Source organism: Rhododendron vialii, chromosome 9a (genome assembly GCF_030253575.1).
Source record: "Rhododendron vialii isolate Sample 1 chromosome 9a, ASM3025357v1".
Taxonomy (NCBI): domain Eukaryota; kingdom Viridiplantae; phylum Streptophyta; class Magnoliopsida; order Ericales; family Ericaceae; genus Rhododendron; species Rhododendron vialii.
In genome coordinates, this window is record NC_080565.1 from 34,386,451 (window position 1) to 34,412,766 (window position 26,316).

The 26,316-nt window shown below is 36.2% G+C and overlaps 1 long non-coding RNA gene across 1 annotated transcript; it reads right to left on the reverse strand.

Moving 5' to 3' along the window:
* Positions 1 to 3,678: 3,678 nt before the first annotated feature.
* LOC131300312 (uncharacterized) lies at positions 3,679 to 5,143 on the reverse strand. Its single transcript, XR_009190918.1, has 2 exons — positions 4,696 to 5,143; positions 3,679 to 3,921 (listed from the first exon to the last, which is right to left on the reverse strand). It is a non-coding gene; the product is annotated as an uncharacterized LOC131300312 (long non-coding RNA).
* Between the last annotated feature and the right edge of the window lie 21,173 nt (positions 5,144 to 26,316).

Genomic DNA, 26,316 nt, shown 5'->3' on the forward strand with positions numbered 1-26,316 from the left:
AGGATCGATCGGAGTGAAAATGATCATGAACTCAATTATGCACTGCCTATATAACAAATCAATCCTCAATTCTCCACTCTCAAGAAGCTTCAGCTATCATCATCAGATTCATCATCCTCCCCCAAGCGCACCACTATAGCACTCTCACCACCATTGACCACCTTGCACAATTATTTTGCATAATAGGAAGAAAAAAACTATCACCCACCCTAATTTTCTTCTCCCCTCTTTTATACTATCAAATCTTAAATTTCATTAAAAATTAAATCTCGATTAGAGGTTTTTCACTTGTCCCTTTATCATGTAATACATTTTGCATATATATATGTACGCATATTTGGATGTCTACTCAAATTTTCACTTTGTTAAGAGTAATTCTTTGAACTAGTGTAAATAATCTTTTTAGCCCTGACTTCATTCCGACCATTTTGGCCTACAATTTTTTCTGTACTCTTGTTCATCGTTTTTGAATTTTGTAAATCCCTGTTGATTTTCTAGATTAATTATTTGTCTCAATATGAGGAGTCTAAAATATAAAAATTACGACTAAAAGCAAAAAAAAAAATGCTTACTAAAGATGCAAAAAATTTGAAATACCTGAGTTTTTTTTCTTAGTATTGTCTTATCTATTTGTTTTTCAAGTTCGGTTCAATTCTATATTTTTCTAGTTTCCTTTATGACTTCATATAAAGTATGGAATAAGTCATGCGGCCAAAAAATAAATGAAACCTTCCCGTTAACGGTGTCTATGTGACTAGTCTGACATGGGAGGTCTTTGTTATTTTAGAAACCTAAGAGGAGGTTATTGCTATTATGAGTGTAACCTCAGGGAAAGTTAGTGTAATTTACTATTTAGCTAGCTAGAGTATGTACCACGTTTTTTGAACGAGAGCTGCTATTCCCCCCTCCCCTGACACACACCCCCCCTGCCCCCACCTCCCCTTTTCCCGAATTACCCCCGTCTCTCTCTCTCTCTCTCTCTCTCTCTCTCTCTCTTTTCTTTCTTTACAGTTTCTTTCTTTCTTTCTTTTTTTTCCTTTTCCAGTTTGATTTTTTTTTTCATTTTATTTCTTTTTCTTTCTTTCTAGTTTGAATTTTTTTTTCTCTTTAATAATAGGTTCAAGTCTAACTCTAGGCTTTATAAAGTAATTATGAAAAAAAAAAGTGTTTCAATTGATCATGTTTATACGACTGTTTTATTTTTCTTTTTTTGTCCTTTATAGATTAAAAAATATAGTTACGAAAATAAGTGTTTCAATTTCCAAATATTTCATCCTAAATGGTCGTAGTAAATTTTTTAATACACTTATTTTTTTAACTATTTTTTAATATATAAACGGTGTAAAAAATAAATGTTTCAATTTTCAATCCATGTTACTAATCAAACTATTATTTCATACATTTAAAAAATTTGTTCTTTCTTTCTTACACAATAGGTTCAAGTCTAATTCTAGATTTTTTAAAGTAATTGAGAGAGAAAAAAAAAGTGTTTCAATTGATCATGTTTATTCGACTATTTTTTTTCTCCTTTATAGATTAAAAAATATAGTTACAAAAATAAGTGTTCCAATTTTCAATCCGTTTGAACCGGTGCAAAGTTGTTATTTTTCTGATCATTTCATCTTAAATGGTCGTAATAAATTTTTGATTCTAAAGCCTTTCAATGGACATCCTAAGAGAGTCTTAGAACTAAAAAATAAGTCTTAGGATGTTTTGTTGAAAGACCTTGAAAAGATATGAGTAATTAAATAAAGAAATAAATTAAAATAATATGATTAGAATAAAAAAATCTTCACACCCGTTCAAACGCATTAAAAATTGAAGCATTTAATTTTTTAACCATATTTTTTAATATATATAAACGGTCTAAAAAATTAAGTGCTTAAATTTTCACTCCGTTTGAATCGGTGCAAAAATCTTGTCAATATAATCAGAATAACAAAATCTTTGCACCGATTCAAACGGAGTGAAAATTTGAGCACTTAATTTTTTTTACCCTTTATATATTAAAAAATATGGTTAAAAAATTAAATACTTCAATTTTTAATGCGTTTGAATGGGTGTGAAGATCTTTTTATTTTGATCATATTATTCTAAAGAGACATAATCAAATTTTGTCTCTAAGGCTCTCATAATTACGTTTCTGCTCCATAGGATTGCAAATTGATGGTGAGAATTTTTTTTAACCCAAACGTTGCCGTTTAGGGACTATCAGAGCCCAGGCCAATTAAAATGGCGGAGAGAGGTAATTAAAATGGCGGAGAGAGGTAATTAAAAGGGCTGAGGGAGGGTAAAAGCGGAAAAAGGGCGTGGGACCGGGAGGGGTGTGGTGTCAGGGGGGGTGGGAAAAGCAATTTACTTTTTGAACGGAAGTATATACCACGTCATCAACCCGATTTTCAGCTCGTCCGTTTTTCACGTCTGTAGACTCATAGGCGCGTCGAGTGGTTTCCCTCCTACTTGCTTCTAATTATTTTTTGTGAGTGTTGATTTCCTGCGGCCGGCCGTAGATGGATTAGTCTCATCCCGTTAATGTGTGGAGATACCTCCTATATTGTCCAAAAAAATAAGTGCGTACATGTGGGGATCACATATATAATATTTTCTTTCGTAATGCAGAGTGTTTTGGCCAGCTTGCATGCATCTCAAACTAATCTGTAAAGCTCCTCTCACAATTATTTCATACTGGCCAGATGACCTCAAAATCTCAAACTAAAACCACCATGCTAACACTTTGAGAATTGAACCTGAAATTGTAGGAGCAAATTTCAAAATCTCAGGCTAAAACCACCATGCTAACACTAATTTTGAGATCGATGGGGGAATTAAGTATTGTTATGTGTTAATTAATGCTATAATCAGTCAAGATTGCGCAAGTGCCTACACAGCGGAAGGTATGCATGCCCCTAAGCTATTGTTTGTAGCTTTGTGTTTTTCTAATAAAAGGTAATTATCATACACAAAGATAATTGTTTTTAAATTAATGATAAAAGAATGGTGCATGCCCATTTAGAGTTTTCAATAATCAAACCAAAACTCAACAGAACTAATCAAGGAATGGTCTTCTGTCAATAAACACATAAACAACATTTAAAAAATCCTTAAAGAAAATAACAATAATTTCTTTACGATCTTCCATTATTTAAGTAATCTCAACTCTTAATAAGCATGATTATTCACTCTGATCCTATAGGTGTCCTATTTTTGGTCTTCTATGGGCTCTACCAATGCTTAAAAGAGGGCGTTGGGTCGATGACTTTATTTTGAAGGAGGTTTTTTTTGGGTAATGATATATTGGTTGGAATTTTGAGGGAGATTTTTGGGATAATGAGTGGAGATAGATAGAAAGAGAAAATTCATTCGGGACAATGCGCTGAGGGAGGGGTTGGGTTTTGAGATCAGACCCAAAATGAACACAGTCCTATGTTCTTTCTCGCACAATACTCGTACTCTTGATTCTTACTCTCACAAGTTTTTAGTTGGTTGAAATGTATTTTAAAAACGTTTTGACGCTCGCACTCCCGCTCATGCACGCGAATTATGTGACTTGAAGACATACCTCTTCAATAGCCAAAATTTGGCTATACATATCAAAAGCATAAACAAAACAAGACCAGAAGGCACAACAATGATAGTGTTCAGTTCAGAACAACATATCCTTTTCCAACAGCCAACAGAAAAAAGATAAAAGAAGAATATTATAAGAAAATTTGATAATTAGAGAATATCAGGGGATCTCCACCAACTTTGGTGGAATTATTATCTGATTACATAATATTAACTACAAAAAAAAAATCCAAAAGTTTTGATTATATGAATCAAAGCCTCGAAAATGAGGCCACTGATAGTACTCCTACTTGATCTCCCATCCAGTCTCTTGCTTTATTTCTTGACGAGGCCATCACCAATTTTTGCTATTGCCTGTGAAAAATTAAGAAATAAATAAAAAAGAAAAATTCCAATAATGATTAGAAAGACATACGAAAATTTATGCGCAATTTGAAAAGACGGTGGCAATATTGGGTCAAGTATGGATCAGTGGCACCTGATGTGCCAGTTTCATCCCCCCACTTTTAGGGAAAAAAAGATATTGATTTTCACAAAATCTCAAAAAAAGAATTGTTGAGAAAACTAACACCTCGCCGTTGAGATATATGCACTGGGGTCACTTGATCTCACTCACTTTGATTTCTCACCGGGACATTTTATGTTTTGGAACCAAAGTTTGAAATTTTGACCCACAAAAACCTCCTATACCTCATGAATTGAGAGCATTACAAATGAGATTACGATGCATCAGTTTTGATGCATGAAAAATTTTATGGGTCAGTTATAAATAAAAATCACATAAAATTTTGCATAACACTCTTTGATTAGCCTCTTAATGTAATTATTTCTTTTAACTATTAAATAAAAAATTAATTGAAACCAATTATAGTTTTTGAGCCCACTAAACTCTTGACCCAAATATGGATTGGAGCTTGTCCTTGAGTCGTGGGCTCAAATCCATGTTTGAGCCCACTATCAAATATGCTGACGGTCCCCCTCTATCTTAGCAAACATATTATTCTTCTTTCATGGTAAAAAAAAAAAAAAAAACGAATATTAAAAAATATTAATAATATATAAAAATTTACCTAGGCAATTAATCTATTGCAAAAAAATAAAAAAATTGTTTTGCGTCAGAATTTTGACCTCGATCGATCGCTAAATTATCTCATTCTTAGCCTTGAGTATCACAGAATTGTTGGCAAGCAAGCTCGCATGCGTGAGTGCTTGCACTGATCTTCACTTGTTGCAAACAAGTGGGCATACAATTGTTAACGCAATCAGAATAGGCTTCGGTTGTTATCGTCGTTCCCCCGAAAGCCAACACCATGAGAGCCACAGCCAGCAGCATCGCAGTTACTTTTTTGTCACCCATTCTCTCTCTCTCTCTCTCTCTCTCTCTACGATTTTGCTGTTTTGAGAATTCCTGTATGGAGGCCTGGATAGAATGCAGAAATGAAGGTGCTTCTTTGTTATACATATAGGGGGTTCGTGTATTTGGTTTTGGTGTATATCGATCTATATATTTGCTTCTTTGTTGTGGATTGGAGGACAATTATGTGGTGACAAATTTTGAGGTTTCCAAAGGAGCTTGTGCCAATGAAGAAGGAGAACCAAAGAAAAATATAAAAGGTCGAAAGCATCCGTAGACATAAGAGAGAAGAGAGAAACTTATCCACCATGTACGGATATTCACGACTCTGCACAATTTCAATCGTACGTTTCGGCAATCAATGATTCGGATTTTTAAAAAATTATTCGCTAGCGAATAGTTTTTTTTAACATCTGAACCGTCTAAAACACTTTTGGACGTGCGCGCAATTGTGTGCCGTAAGCTTTATTCATAGGTTGCTCTGTAAAAAAGTTTTTCTCAAGAGAGAATCTTGATTACGTACGATGAGTACTGGTGAGAGGATCTTGATTCATAAATTTGATAACCTTAATTACAAGCAGTTGTTCTTCGTGAAGAAGTCACATGTTCGAATCTAATAGAGGTCAAACATTTCAAACTTTGAGACCATCAGAGGACTAAGTTTAGGGCCCGAAATTAATCGAGCTATGCGCAAACTGGTCCGAACATCTGATTTTTTTTGTGGTATACAAGTATAATGTGTGTAAATTCACCCTGGGCGCCCCAACTGTGCCCATAGAAGGACTGATATCCCAAGCGGCTAAATATGATCTGAATCATTCACGCCTCAATCCATAGAGCTCGATTGTGCAGAACAATTACCTCATATAACAAAATAAGTCGATCATAGCTCAATAACCGAACGAAGCATGATTTTTTTGACAGTACATATATTTTGCTCACCGAGTTACAAAGTCACCGATGGACTTTGGTTGTTAGCGGTTAATATTTTCGAATTGAACGGATTGGATAACGGTTTGGGAGGCTCAAAACTAGACCGGGCGCGTACAACAACCTGTGTGCCTCATGGCAAAGCAGGACCTCAGAACCCTGATTCCGTGTGTAAATTAACACGTCGGGCGTTGATATGTGAATTCTTCACGTATTCAAATTTTCAACCAATAGTTACAACTATAATTGTGTTAATTTCGTTTCCAACTGGTATAGAACACTTAGTTTGTTATTGTTGTCATTGTGATTGTGTAAGAGTCGAGAGTTGCCAAAACTCGTCACCATCTAGCTAGGACCACCATCCTATACGAGGAGGCTCTTTACCTTGCGTATTGCGGACCAGTTCGCAAGCATCCCCGCGCTGAGGAACGCTAGTGCCGGCCACTCTCAGACATTCGGGCATGCAACCTTTTAGCGCAATCTGAAAGCGCGTCGCATGCGATTGCAAGTTCCATGATAAGCAACACCGTAGCCAAGAGCCAGAGAATATTGAATTTCTTAGCAACCATTTTGGTTTTGGTTTCTCTTCTTCACTCAGCTGGTTCTCTTTTGGAAAATAAAACCCCAGTTGTTTACGTACAATTAATTAATATTAAAGCAGTGGTGGTTCAAGGATTTCTTGAGAAGGTATTCAAAAAAAGAAAACTTACAATATACTACCCAGTATTTTAAATGGCGCTTGTCGTTAGTTGGGCGGTGACCCACCACTAAGCACCAAGCCCATCTAGGCGCCGCCGAGCAATTCGGCATTTTAAAAAAAAAAAATCAGGAGACTAATTATTTTTAAGGCAATATGGACTGAAATTAAAAAGTAAAAGAGACAAACACTGTTATATATATTAAAAAATATGGTTAAAAAATTAAGTACTCCAATTTTCAATTCATTTGAACCGGTGTGAAGATTTTGTTTTTATAATCATTTTATTCTATAGAGTCATAATTAATATTTGTCTCTAGAGCTCTCATAATTAAATAAAGAGAGCCCTAGAGACAAATACTAATTATGACTCTTTAGGATAAAATGATCAGAAAAATAAAATTTTCGCACCGGTTCAAATGGATTAAAAATTGGAGAACTTCATTTTTGTAGACTGTTTATATACTAAAAAATAGGGTCAAAATATACATAAACAGTCTCAAATAAAGAGCATAAAGAGCCATAATTATACCATTGATTAGTGATAATTGACATATGGATTGGGTGTTCAAAATTTTGTGAACTAGGTGTTCATTAATGTATGAACTGGATGTTCAAATTGCTTTAAAGCATGTGTTATCTTAAAATTTCTATATGTATTTTATAACAAAAATAAATTGTTTGGGGTGGTCATGTGACCACTATGGTCAAGCTGTGGCGCCGCGACTGTATTAAAGCATTTGAGATGAGAGAAATGAAGAATGAATAGGAAAATAACCGTTGTCATTAGTAGAGAGATGCATGGGCATGACTATATATAAATTTCAAAGTGAAACAGCTTAATTTCTTCAACAATTTAGTGTTACTAATATTGAAAGGGGTTCACCTACCAACATGGGGTTTTTCCATTTATATATATGTGGAAATATATGTATATCAATACCTATGTTGCAAGTTAGTTGTGTGAATAGAAGCTTTAAAAATTATGAAATATATAAAGTTTGAAGTTATAATTAGACCTTACAATGAAAATTAGCACACATCTATCTGGGTTTTTTTTTAACAGCAAATTTTTTTTATTAATCTTTGAAAGTGATTACAAAGACTACAAATATTTATTAGTTACAAATCTATCGGCACAACACAAAATATCAGAATTTATTACCACTATTGTACAACGGGGAGAATTTGGACCCAAAAATCATACAATTTTACTAGAAATCACACAATTAGCCGATGGAAAATAAAAATAAAAATAGATTAGAAATCACTTTTCTTTTTTACCCTAATTAAATTTGTGAGGAGAGACCATTAGATTCTGTGATTAATTTTGGATGAATTGAAATCGTTTTTTGTTTTTATTTTTAAAATGGAGGCTTTGCCTTGACTAATTATTGGGTACATATAGTCTCATGTTCCTCAAATACTACGTACACAATCACCTTGTAAGCTCCATAAGCTGAGCTCTGTCTTGGTTGGCAATTTCATACCAAAACACACATTTGTACGTTTGTATTCTCATTTATCGATCGAGTTGTAATTTATTTTTTTACTTTATTTTTAAAGTGTCTATTTAGAATGTGGAAGGCAAATAATGTGTCATTGTATTGAGTGCTTGATGTGATTCCACGCAGTTTGCAAATTTGCAGAAAAGTGCTCGAGCAACTTTCAATGCACTCGAGCAATGGGCAGTTTTTAGCAACCTGTAAATAATGATCTATTAGGGTTTGGAAAACGACAGCACATACTGCAGCCACGCGTCCCAAATTTCGTTTGAAGCTCAGAAAACATTGACGGGGTGCTTTGGTAATTTGGGTTTGTTAGGACCATAGGCCACGATTTTTTTGTATTGGCAAATTCCACTACAAAATACACATATAATTGTATCCCAATTTATCGAGTTGTAAATTATTTTTTATTTATTTTCAGAGTGTCTGTTTAGAAAGTGAAAGAAAATCATATTTTTTGTAACTGAGAGGTTGAGTTTTTGAAAACAAAGTGGAACCAAATCAAGGAAATCAAGGTGAAGCAAATCAAGGGAAAAAGAAAGGCTGTTAGGGTTTGCCATTCACCAAATATATACAGCCACTCCATATCTCATTTTTTGACCGAATAAATACAGAAACTCCATATCAATTGGGCAGACAAATGGAATATTAAAAAGGAGGGTTTTTGCTTGTGTATCTTGGAGTAAAATGGGATCAATGGATCATTAAGCATACAAGATATCTTCAAGAGGTTTCAGTATCTTCTTCAATTTATTTGAGAAAAGCCCTAAGGAGGATTCCTAGGCAAGTTAAAGTCCTTAAGTGGATTTTTCAGTAGATTTCCGGGAGGCAAACGGAAGGCTTGTGGATTCAATGCAGCGACGGTCAAGCACTGGGTGTGGTGAACGTGGATTCAACAAGTAGGTCTTAGACTTGATTGTGAGGATTCAAATCGTATGGTAAGATTACTTGTAATTACACAATATTTATAGTGTTTGATTCATTCCTGTGGTTTTTTTCCGTTTAAGATTTTTCACGTATATCTTGATGTTCTTATATTTATTGCCTTCTGGTGATTGATTGGGTTTATATATTGATTGTGGGTTGCATGGTATTGAAAAAGTTTGAAACGTATCAAATATTTATATTTCTAGGCGAGCTAGGCTTTTTCAGGGTCTTCGAGTATGAATGAGATCTATCGACCATTACGATACAACTACAACTCCAAGAAGTTTCTTCATCTTAGATTCTGTGGCGGGCATGGCTCGGTGGAGAGACCCGGGTGATGGCCGCGTTGCGTTGATTAGCCAGACCCGTGAACTCATGGGTCGAATGGACTGGCGGTGCAGTGTTCAATGCGCTTCTGCCAGACCTGTTCTGTCGGACCAGGTTCGTTCACCTGTGGAGCAACCTTGGACCAAAATACAGGTTGGGCAATCATCTTTCGGTTCAGCGGTGTCCCACCGGACCAATTAACAACTCAACAAAAGTTCAAATACAGTTGGGCTATTTCGATTGGCAAATCGACAACCACCGAGTCACCCCTGCTCCCTGATTTGGAGAGGAAGTCAGGAAGAGTCGGGTAGGTGTGGCAAGTGGCGTGGCACTGTTACCCATATTTCAAGAACAAATCGTGGAGATCGTGACAGGCCTATGACTGCGGGCCTGATTTGGCGCCACGATTGACGAACCAATCACCGAGCATGTGGTGAGTACGCATGGGCTGGTCTCCACATTTCCTTTGCCTATAAAAGGAGGAGTCCGCCTGGAGGGAAAGGTAATTGACTCTTACTCCAGAAACCCTAAACATAACCTAAAAAGCTCCTCTTCCCTCTTTCTTATTTGACCGTCGGAGTGTCTGTCCCGGACTCCCCACGATCCGGATTTGGCACTAACACGGGTGTCTAAGTGTGCAGGTCACTCAACCACGCTAAAGATACACCAACCTAGCTACCATTCAAGAAGGTTCAACCGGAGAAAGCACAACACCACATATTCAACTATTTGAGTCCTCGGGACTCAAATACGGTGGATTTCTAAAATGATATCGGAAGGCTTGAGAATTTAAGTCAGCCCTCAAGCCAACGGCAATCAAGCACTTTGGTCCGGCGAACGAGAATTTGGCAAATCTGTCTTTGGTGAATTGGTGAAGAGTCACGATTGTTTTATTACAACCATTTGGAACCGCACAATGTTTCAAATAGTATTTTGATTCTTTCCTGTGTGTTTTATCCATTTAGGGTTTTCCTTATTTATCTTGTGTGCTTCATATTGTTCTTTGATTCTTATTATTTTGCGTGATTGGTCGGAGAGTAAAACAGGAATTTCAAAACACACTAAGAATTAGAACAATGAAATTTACTACAGTACAAGAAGAGAAAATAAAGGAGATCGATGTAATTATATTATAGAAGAACAATAAGAACCAGAGAACGTACATGGGATGATCAGCTCCACCAACTTAATTTCGTGGAATTATTATTAGGTACGTACGTAGTAGTAATATAATATATATATTTAGCTACAATTATAAATCTACAACAAAAACAAAATCCATCGTTGCTGACAGTATAAATCAAAGCCTCCAAATTGAGGCCACCGATGGATGGAAAGTACTCCTACTTGATCTTCCCCATTGCTGTATCCTTCTTCTTTTGCTTCACGAAGCTATATAGCTAGCTTATTCAGTTCTTCTTGTTCTTGCTGTCTGGAAAAACAAAGAAAAGACGGAAGAATTTATGGGTCAATTCGATTAGGCATGTATACGAAAATAACCTCGTATTCTGTATGAACGAATTGAATATGGGTTGAGTTCTTCCATCCCAAACGGACTGGGGTAGAGTTAGATTTTTCTTAAGGAAAGACGAAATTATATGATAGCTTGAAATCTCGAAAGTTATTTTCATTGAGAATAACTGGTAACTCTTCAAAGGTTATCATTGTAACTCTTCAAAGGTTAATGAAATCTTGTTTTTGCTGTTAAAAAAGAAAAATTGAGAAAAATTGTCTGTTGTTAAAAGAAATGAGTTTTTGAACGACAATTTAAAATATAATCCTGAAACAACAAATCTGATGCATTCGACTTCCACCAACAGCGCGCTCTCTTACCAAGCTAGTGTGTGAGTCTTGCTGGAGGCATATTTACACACTCTCAAATTTACCGAAAAGGGGCAAAAGTACGTAGAAATTCTAAAATATTCATGTTGCAGACTCAAAAGTCTTCGAATTACGGACCTGACAGCGAGCTAAAATATTCTTGCAGAACTGATCGGGTATAAGTACGAAGAAATTCTGAAATATTCTTGCAGAACTGATCGCAAGCAGCCTCACACAAGGGAGTGGTGGCACTGTTCACCGGCATGCATGGGTTAGTGCAGTTGGAATCCGCTTCGGTTGAAGTCGTCTCGAATGCCATCGCGATGAATGCCGCGGCTAGGAACATCACAGTTAGTTTCTTGGCAGCCATTTTTTTTCTTCTCAATGCAAATTTCTCGTCTGGGTATTCCTTATTATGATAGACAGATAGAATGAAGAAATTAAGGTACTTTTCTTCTTCTCTTTTTCTGTTTTTGTTTTTTTTTTGTTTTTAGGTGAGTAGTTACTTTCCTTCTCCTATATATATGCTCGTGTAGGCATATTTTTAGTATGGCATATGAAGAGAAGTGAAAGGGAATCCACCAGGTGGATGTGGATGGGAGAATAATGTGGGGAAGGCCGAAATTTTCAGTGGCTTATAAAAGGGTGGGGGGGAAAAGAAAACATTTGTTTTTGCAGGGAAAAAAATCGGAAGCGTAGGGTATGGTACCGCATCACATCCTCTATATATAGAGAACCGCACCGTACTTGCATGGGACAGAAGCTAAGATCTCATCGAGTATGAGTGGTGTTAAGAATATATTTAGCTCAAATAAAAAGACACTTTGTCAAAGAGGATATGTCCAATTTTGGGTTCAGGATTAAATTTGCTATGCGTCAAAGGCCGGCCCAGGAAGGCCCATAAATAAAAGAGTAGGCCAAATTTTTGGATGGGCCAGGATTAATCAGCTACTTCATTTGATGAAGGAAAAATGTCCAGCCGGTTCTACTTTTGGCCGAATTTTCATTTGATGAAGGGAAAATGGCCAGATCGTGATATGTGCATGATCTGTTTGTCAAAAGTCTATGTCAATAGACTTACTGAAATAACAACTATGCTATTTGCACAGATAATTTTGCACATACCTTGCACATATATTTTTGTGGAGCTGTTTACACTATATTTCATCGCCTGTCGATGATCGACTGAAAGGTGGCAATTATGAGAATGCTTCATATTTTATTATTATTAAGTATTCATATTAATATTAGAACTAATATTAGTATTCCTTTTATTATTTTTATTTGCATGCAGAACACTTGGCTTGCTCCTACACATGTGGAAGTTAAAAGGACACTTGTCATGCTTCTACACATTTGAAGGGAAGTGGGAAGTTATTTTGCCAAGTGAAAGCAAAAGATTGAATGAAGACTAGTGGAGAAGTTAGGAAGTTATTTCCTACGTTTGTTGTTTTTTATAAATAGTCTTTTACGACTTCATTGTAATTCCTCTCCAACAAATCAAAGTCTATCTTTATTTGTCTTAATTTTTGGCACTACTAACCCATTCGGGTTATAATTAGGAGTAGGAGTAGAATTTCATATTCTAAGCTTAACTTAGGATCTTCGATGTGTCGCTCACGGCGATGGATCAATCGTTGAAGATTAATGGAAGTCTCTTCCATTTGTCTTCAATTTCGTCCTTAATCTCACAGTTGACTCGACTGCCATTTCTCTTCCGGTGAAGTCTTGAAATACGGCGTGGAACCACGGATCCGTCTTGTAGAGACATGACCGCATTCGCCCTTATTTTTGTTGTTGGCTTTGTTTCCCGAAATTTCTGTCGATTTCGATTGAGGGAAAAATTGGTAAACAGGAGCCCAAAATGATCCGAACTGTTCATCTTTTTTAAAATATTTTTTGGAGAGTTATTGTAAAAAATCAGCTCTAACAGATATCAGTAAGGGCTTACTCAGAATTCGTAGGGCGAAACAGAATGATTCGCCTTACGATTTCTGAGAAAGCTCTTACTGATATCCGTTGGAGTTGATTTTTTACAGGAACCCTCCAAAAAATATTTTAAAAAAAATGAGCGGTTCGAATCATTTTATGGGACCCCGATATGGGCTCTACAAAAATATATGTGCAAGATATGTGCAAAATTATGTGTGAGAATCATTTCTGGAAATATAAAAGGTCTGAAGCTTCTACAAACACGAGAGAAATCTTGATTACGTACGATGACTGGTGAGAGAATCTTGTTTCATAAATTTGATAACCTTATATAATTACAAGTTGTTGGAGCCACCGGATGACTAAGTTTAGGGTCCCAAAATTTGTTGAGCTGTTCACAAGCTGGTCCGAAAATCTGATTTCTTGTGCTTTATCGGTTAGTGAAGACAACTTAATATTTTTCAACAACTAATTTGTTAGTGAAAACAACTAACGACTTGTCAGCAACAACACAATTTCTTTAACTTAATCTCTACATGAAACACTTCCTTGGAATGAATTTAATGTCCTAAATTTAATCGTGTGTTGGGGATATCTCACAAGACACGTGTCTGCTTATAAATGTAGTGTATCTCCTTTCTATTATGTCTAATTTAATTAGGGAAATGTTATTGGCACTCCAAAAATTGATGCAGACACTCTCAAAAACAAAAAAAAATAGCTTTGGAGTTATACTAATTTTGAAGTGCCTGTATCAATTTTTGGAGTGCCAATATCATTTCCCTTTAATTAATACTAGTAGTACATTTCTCATTAAGCGTTGCGGATCCCACAAAATAAAGTTTAAGGGAAATAAATACTTAGTTTTGAAAATAAAAATAATGTATTGCGAGAGAATGACCTATTTCATAAAATTAGAAATAAGTATTTAAAAATAAGAATTTTAATATAACGGAGTCTAATTCTAAGTACAGATTCTCCGACCAGAATGTTAAGGCCCCGTTCTAGAACATCTTCTTAAAAGATAAGTACTTATTTCACATTTTCAAACTCAAAAGTAATGTAAATAAATTTTTTTTTGCACCGTATAAAAGATCTCGATAAGATCTATAAAAAAAGATCCATATTGCTAAAAAAATTATTTGCGTAAACACATTATTTTTGAGCTTGAAATTGCCTTCTTAAAAAATAAGTATTTATTTTTAGTTCCGGAACGGAGCCTAAATTTGACATGGCATGCTTAGTGGAGTAATTGACTTGTGAACCAATGCAACCCAGCCAGTGGAAGCAGCGGACAATCTCTCTCAACCCTACCTCTCTCTCCCTTTCTCTTAACCCTAACCACCACAATTCATCTTCTTCCCTCACCCCTTCCCCCCCCCCCCGCGGGTTCCATACCTGTGTGCGGTGGTAGGAGGGGAGGCCATGATACTACCGACTCCATTTCTTTGTTTTTTTCTTTTTTTTCTTCCATCTTTCTAGATCAACGACTTGTCGTCTGATCTGTGAGAGTTATTAATTTCGTCTTTGGACAAATTTTGTCTACAGATCGAGTTTTTTTCAATCGAGGTTGCTTAACAACGATATCTGTGCTTCAGTGTTTTATCTCTACACGATGTCTTTGGCGGAGCAACTTGTGGCGGCTTGACAGATCTATAATTCTTGGGAGTTCATTGATGTATTCATACTTGATTGGAGTGCATCTGATCGTCTGGGTATTTGGTGTCTTTTGTCCATAACTTTGCACTTTTTCTCGTTTGAGACTCCTAATTAGATGTTAGATAGTTTAAAAGTAGTATCGCTATTGTGTCAAATCATGCCTAGGTTAGGATGAAAGATATCGATTGCCTTGTGATTTATTTGTTTTGTATTTGTTAGATGATTAGTTTGTCTTTATCCAAATTTTTTGTAATGATCTCCGTTTTGTAAGTGTCGACGTTGGACGTTTATTAATATAATCTTTACTTTTTTTAAAAAAAAAAAAAACCAATTACAACCAAAATGCTAAATACTTATGTGTCATTTGACATCCACTCTCTCCTGTAAAATTTGATATTGATGTCAAAATTTATCTTTCATTATTTTACTATCCAAAACTTCATAGAATAAAATAAATTAAACGGAAAATTTTTTTTGATCCGCAACCGGAAATTAACAAGGGAAAAACACTTGCCCTAAAGACACGAAGACAAGAGAAAATCTACTTAAAACTAGTACGGTAATTGACAATAGTGATTAAATATCGCTTTTCCTTTTCTTCAGTAATCTAATCGGATTGACTGAGTTAGGCAACTACAATGTCTCCTGGTACATCTATGTCTCCACTGCTACAAAATAAGCTCGATCAATTCTAATCACAATCAATTCAAGAACCTTCCTAGCTAATAGGATCCTCTCTGGATTGAACAAGACAGTCTATATCCGTTTATTTTGCTGTAATGAATTGTTGAGATTAACTCTTTCATGAAAAAGTTTTTGAACAAATTCGAACCATTGATTATACCAATCAACGGTCGCGATGTGGACCGGAGAGGATCCAAATCCAAAGTAAAAAACGAACCTATAATACGAACACATCTCCAACTAGTATAAAACACTTTCTTTGTTATTGTTGTCATTGTGATTGTGTTAAGAGTCGATCGTTGCCAAAACTCGTCACCAAGTAGCTAGGACCACCATCCTACACGTGGAGGCACTTTACCTTGCGATTGCAAGTTCCATGATAAGCAACACAGTAGCCAAGAGCCAGAGAGTATTGAATTTCTTTGCAACCATATTTTGGTACGCATGGAGAAAGATAAATATTCCCAGGATATTTTGCTATATAAAGGCACATGGGAATTTATCACATGTAAGCGGAATCACGTCTTAACTTATGCTTCAATCACAAATCACACACAGAATCCTCGCAAGTTTTATTGTTTACGATTTAAATTCATAAAACACATAGTTCAATTAAAAATAATTGAAATACCGAAATATCCGAGGCTGGTATTACACTAATTTTTTCACCAAAATTAAGGGAGGGAATCGATACATTTTTTCCAAAAAAACATAAATGAAGGGAAGTGAATGACCAAAAACAAAGGAAAAGAGAGTGTGTGAAATTATAGTAAACCCATTATTTTGCTTATGGACTAGAAGTAACCATTATAGATCTCGATATTGTTAAGCTTTACAACCTCTTAAATAAATAATTAAAAGCTGATGTGTCAACTTTTAATTATCTATTTTTGATTATACCATTGTAGATGGCCTTAGGGTTTGCCATTCACCGAATATATACAGCCACTCCATATCTCATTTTTGATGGAATAAATACAGCAACTCCATATCATTTGGGTAGACAAATGGAATATTAAAAAGGTGGGTTTTTGCTTGTGTATCTTGGAGTAAAATGGGATCGATGGATCTTTGAGCATACAAGACATCTTCAAGAGGTTTCAGTATCTTCTCCAATTTATTTGAGAAAAGCCCTAAAGATGATTCCTAGGCAAGTGAAAGTCCTTCGGTGGATTTTCGGGAGGCAAACGGAAGGCTTGTGGATTCAAGGTAGCGAGGGTCAAGCACTGGGTGTGGTGAACGTGGATTCAGCAAGTAGGTCTTAGGCTTGATTGTGAGGATTCAAATGATATGGTAAGATTACTTGTAACTACACAATATTTATAGTGTTTAATTCCTTCCTGTGGTTTTTTTCCGTTTAGAATTTTTCATGTATATAGAACGATAAGAATAAGAGAACGTACATGGGATGATCACCTCCACCAACTTTGGTGGAATTATTATTAGCTAGTCGTAATATATTTAGCTACAATAAATAAGAGAAATGCTAAGTGCAAATAAAATGAGCAAAGAAAAAACCCTTAAAGTTTACATGAACGATTCAGATTCACTGCACATTAAATCTGAGCTGTTCATATACTTTAAAGGTCTTTTTTTTTGCCCATTTTCTTTGTCCTGACACTCCAATTATAAATCTACAACAAAAACAAAATCCATCGTTGCTGACGGTATAAATCAAAGCCTCCAAATTAAGGCCACCGATGGAAAGTACTCCTACTTGATCTTCCCCATTGCTGTATCTTTCTCTTTTGCTTCGCGAAACTATAACTTATTCAGTTCTTCTTGTTCTTGATGTCTGAAAAAACAAAGAAAAGACGGAAGAAAAGTTTCAATATAAGGCATATATAAGAAAATAACCTCGTATTCTGTATGAACGAATAGAATATGGGTCGAGGTCTTCCATCCCAGACAGACAGGGGCAGAGTTAGATTTTTCTTAAAGAAAGACGAAATTATATGATAGCTTGAAATCTCGAAAGTTATTTTCATTGAGAATAACTGGTAACTCTCCAAAGGATAATGAAATCTTGTTTTTGCTGTTAAAAAAGAAAAATTGAGAATAACTGTCTATTGTTAAAAGAAATGAACTTTTGAACGACAATTTAAAATATAATCCTGAAACAACAAATCCGATGCATTCGACTTCCACCAGTAGTGCACTCTCTTACCAAGCTAGTGTGTGAGTCTTGCTGCTGGCATATTTACACACTCTCAAATTTACCGAAAAGGGGTGAAAGTACGTAGGAATTCTAAAATATTCATGTTGGAGACTCAAAAGTCTTCGAATTACGGACCTGACCGCGAGCTAAAATATTCTTGCAGAACTGATCGGGTATAAGTACGTAGAAATTCTGAAAAATTCTTGCAGAACTGATCGCAAGCAGCCTCACACAAGGGAGTGGAGGCACTGTTCACTGGCATGCATGGGTTAGTGCAGTTGGAATCCGCTTCGGTTGAAGTCGTCCCGAATGCCATCGCGACGAATGCCGCAGCTAGGAACATCACAGTTAGTTTCTTGGCAGCCATTTTTTTTTTCTTCTCAATGCAAATTTCTCGTCTGGGTATTCCTTATTATGGTAGATAGATAGAATGAAGAAATTAAGGTACTTTTCTTGTTCTCTTTTTCTGTTTTTTGTTTTTTGGGTGAGTAGTTACTTTCCTTCTCCTATATATATGCTCGTGTAGGCATATTTCTAGTATGGCATATGAAGAGAAGAGAAAGGGCATCCACCAGGTGGATGTGGATGGGAGAATAATGTGGTGAAGACCGAAATTTTCAGTGGCCTATAAAAGGGGGGAAAAAGAAACCATTTGTTTTTTTTTTAGTGAGAAAAATCGTAAGCGTATGGTTTGGTACCACATCACCTCCGCTAGAGAGTATTGTCACACCACACCACTATATATAGAGAACCGCGCTGTACTTGCATCAGGACTGAAGCTAAGGTCTCGGCGAGTATGAGTGGTTTTAAGAGTACATTTAGCTCAAGTAAAAAGACACTTTGTCAAAGAGGATATGTCCAATTTTGGGTTCAAGATTAAATTGCCATGTGTCAAAGGCCAGCCCAGGAAGGCCCATAAATAAAAGAGTAGGCCAAATTTTTGGTTGGGCCTCGATTAATCAACTACTTCATTTGATGAAGGGAAAATGTCCAGCTGGTTCTACTTTTTGAAGGGGAAAATGACGGCTTAGGATGTGTTTTGATAATTAATACCCATCAAAGATAAGTTGAGAACATTTATTAATATTGAAAATGTTCTTGACGGGTATTAAGAATCAAAACACGCCATTGGCCATCATTTTCCCATTTTGAAATCATTTGGGTTGGCCAAATTTCCATTTGATGAAGGAAAAATGGCCAGATCGTGATCTGTGCACGATTTGTTTGTCAAAAGTCTGTGTTAACAGACTTACTGAAATATAAAAGGTCGGAAGCTTCTACAGACATGAGAGAAATCTTGATTACGTGTGATGACTGGTGAGAGAATCTTGTTTCACAAATTTGATAACCTTATATAATTACAAGTTGTTGGAGCCACCGGATGATTAAGTTCAAGGTCTCAAAATTAGTCGAACTGTGCGTAAGTTAGCCCGAAAATCTGGTTTCTTGTGGTTTATTGGTTAGTGAAGATAACTTGACATTTTTCAACAACTAATTCGTTAATGAAAACAACTAACGACTTGTTAGCAACAACAAAATCTCTTTTACTTAATCTCTATCGGAAACACTCCTTAGAATGAATTTAATGTCCTAAATTTTAATCGTGTGTTGGGGATATCTCACAAGACACGTGTGTGCTTATAAATGTAGTGTATCTCCTTTTTATTATGTCTAATTTAATTAATACTGGTAGTACATTTCTCATTAAGCGTTGCGGATCCCACAAAATTAAGTTAAAGGAAAATAAGTACTTAGTTTTTAAAATAAAAAAAATGTAGTGCGAGAGAATGATCTGTTTCGTAAAATTAGAAATAAGTATTTAAAAATAAGAATCTTAACAGAACGGAGTCTAATTCTAAGTACAGATTCTCCGACGACCAGGATGTTAAATTTGACATGGCATGCTTAGTGGAGTAATTGACTTGTGAACCAATGCAACCCAGCCAGTGGAAGCCGCAGACAGTCTCTCTCAACCCTACCTCTCTCCCTTTCTCTCAACCCTAGCCACCACAAGTCCTTTTCTCTCTTCACCCCCTGGGTTCCATACCCGTGTGCGATGGTGAGAGGGGGAGGCCAGGGTACTACCGACTCCATTTCTTTGTTTTTTTCTTCCATCTCTCTAGATCAACGACTCATCGTCTGATTTGTGAGAGTTTTGTCTCTCGTTCTCTGAGAGCTTGTCTCTCGTTCAACAAGAGTTATTAATTTCGTCTTTGGACGAATTTTGTCTACAGATCGAGTTTCTTTCAATTGAGGTTGCTTCACAATGATATCTATGCTTCAGTGTTTTATTCCTACACGATGTCTTGGCGGAACAACTTGTGGCGGCTTGGCAGATCTGTAGTTCTTGGGAATTCATTGGTGCGTTCATACTTGGTTGGAGTGCATCTTATTGTCTGGATATTTGGTGTCTTTTGTTCCTAACTTTTCACTTTTTCTTGTTTGAGACTCCTAATTAGGTGTTAGATAGTTTAAAAGTTGTGTCGCTATTGCGTCAAACCATGCCTAGGTTAGGATGAAAGACATCGATTGCATTGTGATTTATTTATTTTGTATTTGTTAGATGATTAATTTGTCTTTATCCAAATTTTTTGTAATGATCTCCGTTTTGTAAGTGTCGTTGGACATTTATTAATATAATCTTCTCACTTCTAAAAAAAAAAACCAACTTCAACCAAAATGCCAAATACTTATGTGTCATTTGACATCCACTCTCTCCTATAAAATTTGCTCTTTGATATTGATGTCAAAATTTATCTTTCATTATTTTACTATTCAAAGCTTCATAGAATAATAAATTAACCGGAAATTAACAAGGGAAAAACACTTGCCCTAAAGACATGAAGGCAAGAGAAAATTTACTTAAAACTAGTACAGTAATTGACAATAGTGATTAAATATCGCTTTTTCCTTTTGTTCAGTAATCTAATCGGATTGACTGAGTTGGGCAACTAAAATGTCTCCTGGTACATCTATGTCTCCACTGCTACGTAATAAGCTCGATCAATTCCGATCACAATCAATTCAAGAACCTTCGCCTAGCTAATAGGATCCACTCTGAACTGGACGAGACAGTCTATATCGCGACCGTCCATTTTGCTGTAATGAATGGTTGAGATTAACTCTTTCATGGAAGAGCTTTTGAACAAATTCGAACCATTAATTATACCAATGGACGGCTGCGATGTGGACTGAAGAGGATCCAGATCCAAAATAAAAATTGAACCTATAATACGAACACATCTCCAACTAGTATAAAACGCTTTCTTTGTTATTGTTGTCATTTTGTGATTGTGTTAAGAGTCGATCGTTGCCAAAACTCGTCACCATCTAGCTAGGACCACCATCCTACACGGGGAGGCTCTTTACCTTGCGTATTGCAGACTAGTTCGCAAGCATCTCCGCACGCTAGTGCCGGCCAATATCAGACATTCGGGCATTGTTTACACCATCTTTTATTGTCTGTCGATGATCGACCGAAATGTAGCTATTATGAGAATGCTTTCTATTTTATTATTATTAAGTATTTGTATTAATATTAGAACTAGTATTATTATTTCTTTTATTATTGTTATTTGTATGCAGAACACTTGGTTTGCTCCTACACATGCGGAAGTTAAAAGGACATTTGTCATGCTCCTACACATTTGAAGGGAAGTGGGAAGTTATTTTGACAAATGAAAGCAAATGATTGAATGAAGTCTAGTGGAGAAGTTAGGAAGTTATTTCCTACGTTTGTTGTTTTCTATAAATAGTTTTTTAAGACTTCATTGTAATCTCTCTCTAACAAATCAAAGTCTATCTTTATTTGTCTTAATTTTTGGCACTACTAACTCATTCGGGTTATAATTAGGAGTAGGAGCAGAATTTCATATTCTAAGCTTAACTTAGGATCTTCGATGTGTCGCTCATGGCGATAGATCAATCGTTAAAGATTGATGGAAGAATCTCTTCCATTCTTCTTCTTTCTTATCATCAATTTAACATTTGACTCGACTGTCATTTCTCTTCCGGTGAAGTCCTGAAATACGGCGTGGAACCACGGATCTGTCTTGTGGAGACATGGTCGCATTCGTCCTTTTTTTTGTTGTTGGCTTTATTTTCCGAAATCTCTATAGATTTTCGGTCGAGGGAAAAGTTGGTAAATAGGCGTGCAACCTTTAGCGCAATCTGAAAGCGCGTCGCATGCGATTGCAAGTTCCATGATAAGCAACACAGTAGCCAAGAGCCAGAGAGTATTGAATTTCTTAGCAACCATATTTTGGTTTTGGTTTTGGTTTTGGTTTCTCTCTTCTTCACTGATCAGGTTCTCTCTTTTGGAAAATAAAACCCTAGCTAGCTAGTCGTACGTTTACGTGCAATTAATATTAAAGCATTTGAGATTAGAGAAATGAAGAATGAAAAGGAAAAATAACCGTCGTCATTAGTAGAGAGATGCATGGGCATGGCTTTTATATATAAATTTCAAAATGAAACAGCTTAATTTCTTCAACAATTTTAGTGTTAATTAATATTGAAAAGGGTTCACCTAACCAACATATATGGGGTTTTCCCTTTATATGTTTTAGGTTATATTGGTGTGAATTAATAGAAGATTTCAACATTATGAAATATATAAAGTCAATGAAACCATGAGTTACGAAATAATAATTAGCACGAATCTATCAGTTACAATACAAAATATCAGAATTTATTACCACTACAGTACAACGGGGAGAATTTGGACCCAAAAATTACACAATTTTATTAACCGATGGAAAATTAAAAAAGAAATAGACTAGAAATCACTTCTTCTTTTTTTTAACCCTAAATTTGTGTGGAGAGACCAGCAGATTCTTTGATTGTTGGATGAATTGAAATCATTTTTTATTTTTATATATTTTTAAAATGGAGGCTTTGCCTTGACTAATTATTGGGTGCATATAGTCTCATGTTCCTTAAATACCACGTACACAATCACCTTTTAAGCTCCATAAGCCAAGCTCTGTCTTGGTGGGTAATTTCATACCAAAACACACATTTGTTTCGTTTGGAAAACGACTTCACCCACGACAACCGTCCGGAATTTCGTTTCGTTTGAAGCTCAAAAAACATTCAAGGGGGTGCTTTGCCAATTTGGGTCTTCGAGTATGAATGAAATCTATCGACCATTGAGATACAACTCCAACTCTAAGAAGTTTCTTCATCTTAGATTCAACTATTTGAGACATCATGGTGGATTTCTGGAATGATATCGGACGGCTTGAGACTTTAAGTCAGCCCTCAAGCCAGCGGCAATCAAACACTATGATGCGGTGAACGAGGATTCGGCAGATCGGTCTTCGGTCAATCGGTGAAGATTCTCGATTGTTTCATTACAGTCATTTGGGACCATACAATGTTTCAATTAAATAGTATTTCGATTCCTTCCCTTGATTTTCATCCATTCAGGTGTTTTTTTTTATTTTATAGGCATTCACGTGTTTTCCATGTTTATCTTGTGTTTCATATTGTTCTTCAATTCCTATTATTTTGCATGATTAATTGGTCGGATAGTAAAACAGGAATTTCAAAAAACACTAAGAATCAGAACAATGAAATCTACTAATAAAGGAGATCCATGTAATTATATTGAAGAACAATACGAATCAGAGAACGTACATGGGATGATCAGCTCCACCAACTTAATTTGGTGGAATTATTATTAGGTACGTAGTAGCTATAGTAATATAATAGATATTTAGCTACAATTATAAATCTACAACAAAAACTAAATCCACCGTTGCTGACTGTATAAATCAAAGCCTCCAAATTGAGGCCACCGATCGATGGAAAGTACTCCTACTTGATCTTCTCCATTGCTGTATCTTTCTCTTTTGCTTCACGAAGCTAGCTAGCTTATTCAGTTCTTCTTGCTCTTGTTGTCTGGAAAAAAAAAAAAAAAAAGAAAAGACGGAAGAAAAGTTTCAATTCTATAAGGCATGTATACGAAAATAACCTTGTATTCTGAATGAACGAATCGAATATGGGTCAAGGTCTTCCATCCCAAATCGGTTAAAAGTCCATACGGATAGGGGTAGAGTTAGATTTTTTTTAAGGAAAGATGAAATTATACATGATATCTTGAAATCTCGAAATTTATTTTCATTGAGAATAAATGTAACTCTTCAAAGGTTAACGAAGTCTTATTTTGCTGTTGAAAAAAACAATTGAGAATAACTGTCTGTTAAAAGAAATGAACCTTTGAACGATAATTTAAAATATAATTTTGAAACAACAAATCCGATGCATTCGACTTCCACCAGCAGCTAGCGCGCTCTCTAACCAAGCTAGTGTGTGAGTCTTGCAGGCATATATGTATACACTTTCAAATTTACGTACTGAAAAAGGCTAAAAGTACGTAGAAATTTGGAAATATTCATGTTGAAGAATTTGAGTCTCCAAGTGTTAATTTCATGCGTCTCTAAAATTTTGGAGACACAAAAAGTCTTCGAATTACAGACCTGACCAAATATTGAAAGGGGGAGCCCCTTGAGTCTTGCAGAACTGATCGCAAGCGTCCTCACACGCGGGAGTGGTGGCACTGTGCACCTGCATACACACCGGCATGCATTGGTTAACGCAGCCGGCATCCGCTTCGGTTGAAGTCATCCCGAATGCCATCGCGACGAATGCCGCAGCTAGGAACATCACAGTTAGTTTCTTGGCAGCCATTCTTTTTATGCAAATTTCTCGTCTGGGTATTCCTTATTATGGTGGATAGATAGAATGAGGAAATTAAGGTACTTTTCTTCTTCTCTTTTTTTTTTTTTTGTTTTTTGTTTTTTCGATGAGTAGGTACTTTCCTTCTCCTATATATATATGCCCATGAAGGTATATTTTTTGTATGGCATATGAGGAGAAAAGAAAGGGCATCCACCAGGTGGATGTGGATGGGAGAATAATGTGGTGAGGAACGAAATTTTCAGTGGCTTATAAAATGGGGGAAAAAGAAAACATTTGTATTTTTTTTAGTGGAAAAAATCGGAAGCGTAAAGTATGGTTCCACGTCACTTGGATCGCACCTTTTCAATCCAATTTTGAACCGCAAACGAACCAAATCTGCTTCCTATAAAATTTCATGTCTTACTAGCTAGATCCTCATCAATAATTTCACATTGCACCCGTGCCGCATTTAATACCCCCACCCCCACCCCCTAAATGTACCAGTACTACTATTTGGACTTTTGTTGGCTTGGCATTTGAAGATGTCTTTCTGTGCATCCTTTCTTCATTACTACGATCACCTTTACCAGTGAATCAGCAGCAACCAAGCACTCCCCTCTCTCTGTCTCATGTCAAAAGAAGCTTCTTCTCTTTTTAATTGATATATCTAAACGAGAAGAATCATAAAAATAAAAAATTATGATCAGAATTTATAGTAATTTTTTGAATAATAACAAAACTGAACTGAAAAGACAAATATCCTATCCACATGAGTTTTACACACACTAGAGATGTGAAATGTGTGTAGGACCCACACATCTTGCGAGTGATTGGTAATGGTAGCAAAATTGTGAGTATATATCAGTGGCACTCAATTACTAGTCCAACAACACATGGTGCCAACTACCCCTAGCTCAATAAATCTAGGGAAAATGACGGGACAATACCCCGTTTACCGCACGTCGTGTGGTAGGGGTGTGCACGGGTCGGACGGGTCGGTCCCGAACCCGACTGATCGGTTATCGATTTTTTTTTTTTTGTGACCCGACTCCGAACCGAAGGAGGGGGAATAACCGTCCGCGTAACCGATTTTTTGGGTCGGGTCGGGTAAGAAAAACAACACCCCTAGCCCTGAACCGAAAACTAATTTTTTTAAAAATTGGACCCGTACCCGACCGAACCACATGTTCGGCCCCCGCCCAAAAACCTTCGGGTCAGGGCTCAGGTTTTTTGCACACCCCTATCGTGTGGTGTGGGTTCATTCCGTGCCCCATAACAATACAGAAAAATATTTATAAATTTTAAAGTAATTATTTTTGGGGTTTGTAAAAAAATTAATTCTAATGAATATCGATAGGTATGTTTTCTGAGTTTGTAAGGAGCATTTGCCCTTACAAATTCAGAAAACATATCTACAGATATCCGTTAGAGCTGATTTAAGAGCCTCATAAATAATTATTTTAAAATTTATGAATATTTTTCTGTATTTTATTGGCACCGGAGTGGACCCACACAGCGTGCAGTGGCCCAGGAAGGGGTGCGGTGGTCCTAGCGTGACTGCCCCTCGTTGGTACTAACCACCGTTTTACGTCGTCCCATGCATGGCCGGCTCTGGACTAAGGCCCATGAGGCGCAAGCCTTAAACCCTCCAAAAATATTCAAAAACTAGAGCCTCCATCTGTTTTTAGTACCTAGTATATATGTGTTGCTATAAGGCTTATTTTTTAACCCATAAATATGTTTTACATAAGACCCAATAGCTCAGTAAAAATGAAATGGAGGAAAAAACAAAAGGCAAGAATAAAGTGGGATCACGGGACATCGGGATTGCTGATCTCTAAAAAAATTATTCAGTGTGGTGAGTGGATCATTAACACGGATGCATTTTTTCCCCTTAAATGATAATTTCCATTGCAAATAAACCCAACAAACTGACGAAGAAAGAGTTACACGTTAAGTGATAGGATATTAAAGACCTTATTTTCAAAAATTGTCACAGGTCTCCGAAATCTCAGAGCCGGCCCTGGTCCCATGCCATGGCCCATCACTTTGTGGCAAATAGTAAACC